The 8855-nt window shown below is 55.3% G+C and overlaps 1 long non-coding RNA gene across 1 annotated transcript; it reads left to right on the plus strand.

Annotated features, from left to right (window-relative positions):
• Positions 1 to 5255, plus strand: LOC142067078 (uncharacterized). The gene is made up of 3 exons (XR_012663888.1): positions 1 to 40; positions 354 to 499; positions 2130 to 5255. It is a non-coding gene; the product is annotated as an uncharacterized LOC142067078 (long non-coding RNA).
• The last annotated feature ends 3600 nt before the right edge of the window (positions 5256 to 8855 follow it).

Here is an 8855-nt window from a genome sequence, read left to right on the forward strand (position 1 = left end):
TTTTGCTGATAAAGAAAGGAAAAAGCCAGTGAAGAAAGTGGTAATGATGCTTCATGTGTTACATGCTGCTTTAAGAATCAAATTTGTTTCTTTTATTGCCAGACAAAAATGTAATTAAAAGGCTGCAGCGTCAGCCAGTTGCAACTGAACTTGTTGCATTTGTTAGCAGACAGGACCATTAACACCTTTTCTGTCTGGGTCTTTTAATCTCTGAGGACCAGTTCTCTCTTCCACTGCCTCCCGGCAGATGTATAACCAGTCTTACAGGGCGAATGGTGCCGTGTAGGCTTTGGGAGCTGCCTTCCTTCCCATCTTCTGGACTGAAAAATTAACTGTGTGCGTTTATTTTGCAGGGATATAAAAGCAGGATTCCCGAGAGGGGGGCCGCCTGCCCCATCCCCATCCCCACGCTCCCGCCCCACACAGGCTCATGCTGCAGCCCCCTCGGGGACCCTGCTCGGAGGCATCAGCCTGACCTGGTGACAAACCACACACAGAGGTGAGAATCCCAGCAGAAATGTGAGGAGATGAGCAGGAGGGAAGAACAAAAGGGGCGGCCTGGGAGGGAGGGCTCGTGCGGTGCTGGCGTGTGGGTGAGCTTGGGGCAAGGGGGCAGCTGCTGAACCCGTGTCCCGCTGCCTCCCCCGGGCTGGGGTCCTCCAGCACCCTCCACCCCAGCTGGGCCTGGCGGTGAGCAAGAGGGGCGAGAAGGCATGCGGGCATCCAGGGCAGGCAGGGGTCCGCGGGGTGTCACTGTTGCAGGAGACCCCACTGCCCCTGAGTGTGTTTTGATGCTCTTTGCCTCGGAGCCGCTGCTCAGAGAGGGTTTCTGCGTGAGGCAGAGCGAGTGGTGTGTACCGGCGTATTTGTATTTGTCAGCGTTTCCATGGCAATGTGAGCCACCTTCTCTGCCCTTGTGCGCGCACACACGCGCGTGCGCAGGCGCGCCGCCGCTGCAGGCGCGCGCACCGGCTCCGTGCGGCCACGTGCACGCGCACACACGTGCTCACACGTGCTCACCTGCCCGCGCTCACCTGCCCGCGCGTGTGCTTGCACGCCTGCACGCCCCTGCATGCACGCGCACGTGCACACACGCGCGCGCAGAGCTTTTCTCCCTCTCCCTTTGCCTCGCCTTTCCGTCCGAGGGCCGGTTCCGCAGGCACCCGGCTTCGCTTGCTCCTAACGAGGGCTAACAGCAGGGTGCTGCTGGCGTCCGCGCTGGCGGCTGGACACCGGTGAAATAAAACTACCGAGGCAAAGGCTGCGCTTACAGGATGTAGCGTTTATTTGTTTCTCTGTTGTTGCACCATGCGCACACCTCCATCGCTGCTGTTCGGCTGCTTGCCGGGGCTGTCACCGCCCCAGGTCGCCAGAGAATGGCTAATTACTGGCATTTCAAAAAAAAAAACTACAACAAAAAAATCCTTTTTTCCCCCAGCGCAGATTCCAGCAAAGGAGCTAATTGTTTGGGGTAGCTCTGGCTAACGTTGCGGCTGGAACTGGCGTCCCGCTGAGGCGAGTGGCGCATGGCAGGAGATGAATATTTGGCCCCCAGGGTTTGCTGCTGTATATGTAAGTCAGGAGAGATAAGTGGGGCAGCGATGCTGAGCCGAGGGGTGCGGGACGGGAGCTGGGGGTGCCCCCAAACAGCCCAGCATGGGTGGGGATGTTCAAGCTGGGAGGTGCTGGGTGCTGGGGCTGGAAATCCCATCGCCTTGTGCCTCTGCAGGCAGGACCCCTGGCAGACCCTGCGCCGGCTGCCTTGCCAGCAAAGAGAGCTCGCCGGGCTGCCACAGCCTTGCTGTGCTGTGACCCCGCAGCGCTGCCTCCTTCACCCAAACAGATCCCTCACTAGTCATCGCCCTGGGCTCCAGCCACAGCTCCCCAGCCTCCCTAATCCCATCAGCTTCTCCCTCCCAGCTCCTCCAGAGCCTCTTATCAGAGGCTTTCCAGGAGCCGGGCGCGGGGGAGCCGTCCCCCTCCGCATCGCCTCGCCCCCAGAAGAGCCAGGAGGCGAGCACAGGGCTTGCTTTCCCTCTCATTTTTTTTTTTTTAATTGGAATCTCTGCTGAATCTGCTAATTAAGTTCTTTGCCTGCAACTAATATTGTGCTGTTAATTCCTCCCCAGAATGATTCCTCCAGCAGTCACAGAGGTTATGTTCACTGGCATCCTTCCACGGCTCCTTTGTGAAAAAAAGAAGAGCCCTTTCTAATCACTGCAAATGACTCATCTATGAGCAGCCTTCGTCCTCGTCCTCTGCCTCGCCGTGGCTCCGGCGTGCGAGGGAGCAGCGTGAGCAGGCAGTGAGCCCTGCCTGCCCTGCCAGCTCCTGCAGCACCCCAGGGGCCGAGGCCTCGCAGCATGGGGCCACCCACCCCAGCCACAGGAGCAGGCACCCAGCAGCACAGCTGAAAGCCACCTTGTTGGCCCCTCTCCCCACCACGGCAGCCAGCGCTCAGCCCCTCTCCCCCCATCTTGCCAGCTGCAGCCCTGCATGGAGGGATTCGGGGTGAAGCTTAAGCCTCAGCTGCTTTGCAAAGTGCAATGAGTCCTGCTCAAGAGCCTAGGGTGCTCCATGTGCAGGATTTGGCCCACGGACCCCCGTTAGTGTGGTGCCAATGGGGCTCAGCTCCCTGCACCAGTGCCCTGCATCCTCCCAGGGGCACTGGGCTGTGATCTGATCTGAAAGGCTTCTTGCTCATGCGCAGCATGAAAATTCAAGATCTCTCTGATATTTTTCCTCTCTCCCTGTTTCTCCTGCTTTCTATTTTTATAAATAATACCTGGTCTAGAACTGAACAGAATACCAAGCGTGCAATTAAATCCCCGAGCGCCAGCACTGCCTTTGAGGAGGGCTTCGAAGCATCTCTTTCTGGAGGCGGCGATGCCACAGCAAAGCCGCAGCTGGCTCCGACCCTCACAGAGGAGCAGAAGCGCTTAGCAGGGCCTGACCCTGCTTCAGCTGCCTCCAGAGCCTGGGCACAACCCTGGATACCCTTGCTGGAGATGGGACTGGACCCATGCATCACCCCTGAGCTGCACCCCAGTGCCCCCAGGACCAGGGCTCACCCCCCTAATTTCTTTGATCTCAACTCCCATTAATGCCAGGGAACTGGGGTGGGAGCAATCGCTCTCCCCGCCTGCTGTGAGCTGGCTTAAGCGCTGCGTTGCTGGAAGGCAAAACCGAGCAGAATTAAGAGTTCTGAGCAAGGAGAATAATGCACATTCTGCATGTGCAAAGTTGGGAGAGAAAACCTGGGGCGTGGTGTTTTTTTTTTTTTTGCACAAAACCATATTCATGCTGCTCTGATGTACCTCAGGGGGGCTGATATCTACCCAGGTCCGGCAGAATGAGCCCTTTGCTCCCGCTCTGCTCCCAGCTCCCCGGCGATGGAGGCAGCTGGGCTGAGCACGAGGCAGAGCGTGGGGTGCTGGTGACAGTCGCAACTGCCTTAGAGCTACCCCAGGGCTGCTCTAGTGCCATCAGGCTTGGGCATGGCAGTGCCCAGGGCTAGGCAACGGGGCCAAAACCCGACGGCAGTGTGAGCTGGACACAGAGCCAGGGCTGATCCAGGGAAAAGGGTGGGATTACAGCTCTGTAAATCAGATGGGAGCTGGGGGAAATGCTCCCCGCTGGAGCTCCAGCCAGCTCCCCGACGCTGGCAGGCAGCTCAGGAGGAGGAGGGCTGCGGGGTTGCCATGACAATCAAGCATCTACAAATTCTTGGATTATTTAGCTTTGGATTTCTTTTGGCTGAGTGAAAGCAAGTCTTGCTTCTGGGCTAAGGGCTATCAGCAGGCTGCGGGCACAAGGGAAACGAGTCTGGGAGCTCAGTCCATTGCTCCGTAGCACAGAAATGCACTTCATAGAAGATAAGACATAAAATTAAAGGCATGTCTGCAAGTCGCCTGCTCAGCTCCAAAAAGGAGACCTTTACCAAAAAGAAGAGCTCACAAGTATGAACTCTAACAAAAGATGCTGAGTTGTGGCTGGTTTATTTGCCGTTCTACTTCGCAGACACCCTGTAGCCCCACACCTCCCACGGGTCTACAATTATCTGGCACCACGAGGCCACGTTGTTAAATCTGGCACATGCAATACAGGTTTAGGCTTCTTTAGTTAATTTTGATGCCTGGATAGATTTAGATGGGGCCCTAGATTTGCCTGCGGGACCTGAATTGCTGCTGGATGGCTGTCTGCTAGGAACGCTTTCCAAAGCAATTTCCCAAATTCAGGAGAGGTGATTGAATGATATTCTGATTTATGGTATTTCACGCCACTGCCTCGCTCCCTTGCTGCAGCACCAGAGCATCGCACACGCTTTGAGCCGTATCGAGCTGCAAGTTCCTTTGCAAAGACTCAGTCGGTGTCCTGTGTCTGGGGCTCAGCCCACCGCGGCTGGGCTGATGGCGCTTGCAGAAATTAAAGATTCTTGATGCGGAGCCTGAGCTCGTTCCAGATGTCTCTCTGCAAATCTGCTGTCACTCAGGCTATGGAAAACATGGAAACCATGGGGAGGTTTGGAGCTGCCGGTGGCTGTGAGCTTCTAGGCGAGGTGTAAAACAAAACGAGTGTCACTTCTAGAGCCGGGAGAGACCTGAGCGTTTACCAGCCTGTGTCACCCGCTGTCAGCTTCCAGCCTCCTCCCCCTTTACAGGAACCATGGCTGTAATTGCTCGAGTCTAATAACCGATTCTTTTTGATACCTTCAGTGTCACTGTTATGTAAATCCCAGTGTAAGGATGCTGTATATTTTATGGATTGTGTGTTTGCTGATGTCCCCGAGTGTGTGTGCAGCTAAAGGGATACCTTTGATTGTCGGATCAAAGAATCGTGAGAAATGTTAAGGACAACATGAGCAAAGAAAAACTCAAGGAAATCAGGAGCCTGTGGTTAAATTGATTTGATTTGATTTTGCCAATAGAGGTCAGTATGAAGTATTAAGGCTCCTGAAATTGTACAAAGAAATCCCATTACTCAAGGAACAGACAGGCTATTTTCAGAGAGGAAATGATGGGAGGGAGCGAGCGAGCGAGGGAAAGGTGGCCAGAGCCAAGGAGCTCAAGGTGGTTTAGGAGGAGATGTTGTACTTATAAATGGAAATGTTCTGGATGCAAACTCCAAGCGGGTGGAGCTGGGAGCCTGAGCAGTGCTTTGCTCGAAGGGGCCCCGTATCTCCTGCGAGGCAGCTCACGGTCAGACCATCGCTGGTCTCACCAGATGATGAGAGGTCCAGAAAGAGCCATGGCAATGCCTTCCTTCCCAGCCCCAGAGCTTCTCAGGGACAAAGGGAGAGGAGAACTGGGGTTTGGATGCAGCTGGTCCAGGGAAGGGAGGAGAGGACTTCCCAATGCAAGCCCCTTCCTCAGCTCTCGGACACAAGTTATCCTGCTTTGACCTCGTCTCCAAAGCACTTCGCTGCCCTTCTTTTATTGCTTTGAGCAGCTTTTGTTTCCCTGGGTATTCCCGGGTGAGCCGTGCTGCTCCAGATGGAGACCCGCTCAGCTGTTTCAGGCCATCAGCTTGACTGGACATCCCCTGCCCACAGCTGACAGCCCCCCGGGGTCTCTGCTCGAAATGAAAGCAGCTGCACTCAAGAGCCCGTCTACAAAAGGCGCTGGGGTGGGGGGCGGCTGGCAGACGGGCACCTCGGTTTATTTTCCGCTGGTGTGGCTCTGACAGTGAAGCCTCTGTAAAAGTGCAATGCAGAGGAATAAATCAAGCTGACAGCGCTTCCCCCCAAGCAGCAATCCCATCCCTTATCAACAGATGCCTTGAGATGGCCAAGGAGCATCTGCAGGCTCTGGGCTGCCCAGTGCTGGGCCATGCACAGGGGCAAGGGTCCCAGCTGGAGCTGTCACCCATGGGTGGGAGGAGCAACGAGGACCTTCCCTTACTAAGGATGGGCATGAGCTGATGATGCTGGAACACCTTCACAGAATCATAGAATGGTTTGGGTTGGAAGGGACCTTTAAAGGTCATCTAGTCCACCCCCCCCACTATGAGCAGGGACATCTTCAAGCAGACCTTGTTTCATAGAAAGCTCCGCTCTCCAAGCTGTGACACAACAGTGCCAGTGCTCCCACAGCTTAAAAAACACAGGAGAAGCGTGGGATTTGGCTGAACGATTGGAAGATGGACACAACCTTTAGAAAGCACTTCTTCGGAGGGGAGGAGGGGAGGGAAGGTTTTCCAAGAAATGCCACCCACTGCGTGGGGAGGACAATGACAAACGAGGTGAATTTGGAGGCTGCGGAGAAAAAATTGGCAGAGTGTTGAAAATTTGCTGCCAGGTTTGGGGGAGCTTTAAATGGCTTTTAATTAGTGGCATTCAAGTGGTCACAATACTGTTGAGGCACAGTGGCAGCAACAAGACAGTACTGCAGTTCTTGGCATTTGTTAATTGAAGCCACTCCTAACAGAGACTAATGACTTTTTAATGAATCTGTTGTCTTAATGTCTTATTAGGTTTTGACTTTCCCTTTCTATTCCCTTTGAGATCCTCTGCCTAATCTCTGCCCCGCTGCCCCCTGTTTTCCTGGGAGCATCAGCATCCAAACGAAGGGACTGAGGCTTCACCAGGAGGAGCAACAGCAGCTCCCCTCCTTTCTGCAAAGGGCCAGATCCAGCTGAGAGGAGCAGAGGGATGGCCCAGCTCCTGCCTGCAGGTGACAGACCCCAGTCTCCTAAAAACAGGGAATACATGGATGACAGTGGAGAAACGCTGGCTGAGAGGGGACGGAGCGACCACAGCCCCGCATCTTGGCGAGGTGCTGCTGCTGGCAATGCCACGCTTGTCCTCGCCTCTACTTCCCCCAGCCCTGCGGGAGCCCCTCTGCCTCCTCCTCTCCTGCTTTGCTGGTGGAGATGGCAGGGTGAAGGACAACGCTGGAGAAAATCACCTTTCCCCAGCACCTGGGATCAAGAAGGATGCAGAGCAGAGGAACCAAACTCAATTGAATCCATTAATCTGTACCATAAAAAGCAGAAAATATTCCCCTGGAATGGGTAGGTGCCCTTTGGAGATGGGCTGCAAGAGCATACTCTGACACAGCCCCTGCTGCAGAGCAACCCAGGGAAATGACTACATGTGGGTGGAATGGCTGCCCTTACAGGTGGCTTGAAGTGATGCACAGCCCCTGGATGGAGGAGCAGAGAGGACAAAGGTGGCCCCAGGGTATCAGAGATCAGTGCTGGAGATCAGCCCCAGCCTCTGCTATTGAAAAGCAGTCTGCCAAGGAGTCCCTGTGGACCAGGAGATAGGTTGGTAATTAAGCCCCTAATTCTCCTTAATTTGGGCCACATGCATACACAAAGACGTGGCCCTGCAGAGGGTGAACGACACACATAACATAACTATGCCCCAGGAACACAGCACTGGCAGCCTCCAGCACCCAGGTGAGCATACACCTGCACCATGGAGATGCACCTGACTGCACACGCATGAACACATGTGTGCAGACTCAGCTGCATGGGCAGCAGCCACCCAGGAGCACACATGCACACCGATGCACTCTGCCCAGGTGTGCATACACGCATGCACAGCACTCCTGTGGTCTCAGCCTCAGGACACAATTAAGCTCAGTGCAGCAGAATTTGTACTGATGAAACACTGTATGAGTGTTGCTAGAGAGCAGAAAAGCCACTAAGCCCAGGTATCTGTCAACAGGCCAGCAGGTTTAATACATCAGGCATTAGCCCTCAGCAGAGCTCCGCAGAACACTTGGCATTTAATCCTTCTCCGAGCCTCTGCTCAAGGACATGCGTGCTTGGACATGCTCAGGCACCCCCCCACGGTTGCGCGCTCGTGCCCGTCCAGACACTCTCGCTCAGCAGCACGTTTGCACAGGGGCGACGCGCGCGCGTCCCCTGGCTCCAGCCACGCCGCAGCGCGATGGCGGCTTGTGTCACCTGCCCTGCCGACGTGCATCGGTCACGTGTGTTTTATAACCTGGATGAGCACACGGATTCAAACACCGCCGGGGACGTGCCTTGATGCTCAGGGACTCACACACCCACCCTGGACCCCACGGACCCTGCAGGGCATGGGCATGTCCCCTAACTCCTGCCCTCTCCCACTCCCTTACACTGAAACGCAAGCAGTGCTTGCTCCTCTGCCCCAACTCCATCCCCAGATGCGGCCAAATGCTTAAGCATCCAAGGCTCAGAGCCGAGCAGGATGGCAGGGGAAGGCTAACATTGACACCTCTAAGGCAATGAGGCACGGGGAGCCGGCACCTGCCTCCCTGCCAGCCATGGGAAGAAGCATTAACTGGGGCTTTATCTCTCAGAACCACCATCCCTGCTGCCAGCGCTGCCAAGGGATTTAGCTCCGGTAGCCTCCTCTAATCTGGGTGGCTGGAGGGAGGCATGGGTCTCTGCTCTCCCTGGCCTTGCACCTGGGCTGGAGCAAAAGCGTCTCTCTCCATCCTCAGCGCTGCTGCAAAGCCTCCTGCAAAGGAGGAGTTAACTACAAAACGTTATGAGTGCTGGAGTGGAGAAATCTCTGGACAGGTAATTGAGGGCAGAGCCACTCCATGTCTTCCAAACCCTCTCTGCTCCACGGCCAGCTGCTCTCCGTGGGTGCCACTACCCTAATTGAGAAGGAAACGTTTAGCGGAGTGGATGGAATGGGAGGATGGGGAGAGGGAGAGAGAATAGGCAGAGAGGACACAGAACAAAGGTACACACAGGAGAAAAAAATAGGTCTGAAAATGGGGAGCGTGCAATGAGGAGAGCAAGGATTCTGCCAGTCTAAGGCCTGAGAAGTAGATGCAAAGGGTTCCTTATGTGGAGGAAACCAGGTCCCTCATGGCTGAAGCACTGGGCGGGATTCAGCCGATCTTGACTCA

Source organism: Phalacrocorax aristotelis, chromosome 21 (genome assembly GCF_949628215.1).
Source record: "Phalacrocorax aristotelis chromosome 21, bGulAri2.1, whole genome shotgun sequence".
Lineage (NCBI taxonomy): Eukaryota > Metazoa > Chordata > Aves > Suliformes > Phalacrocoracidae > Phalacrocorax > Phalacrocorax aristotelis.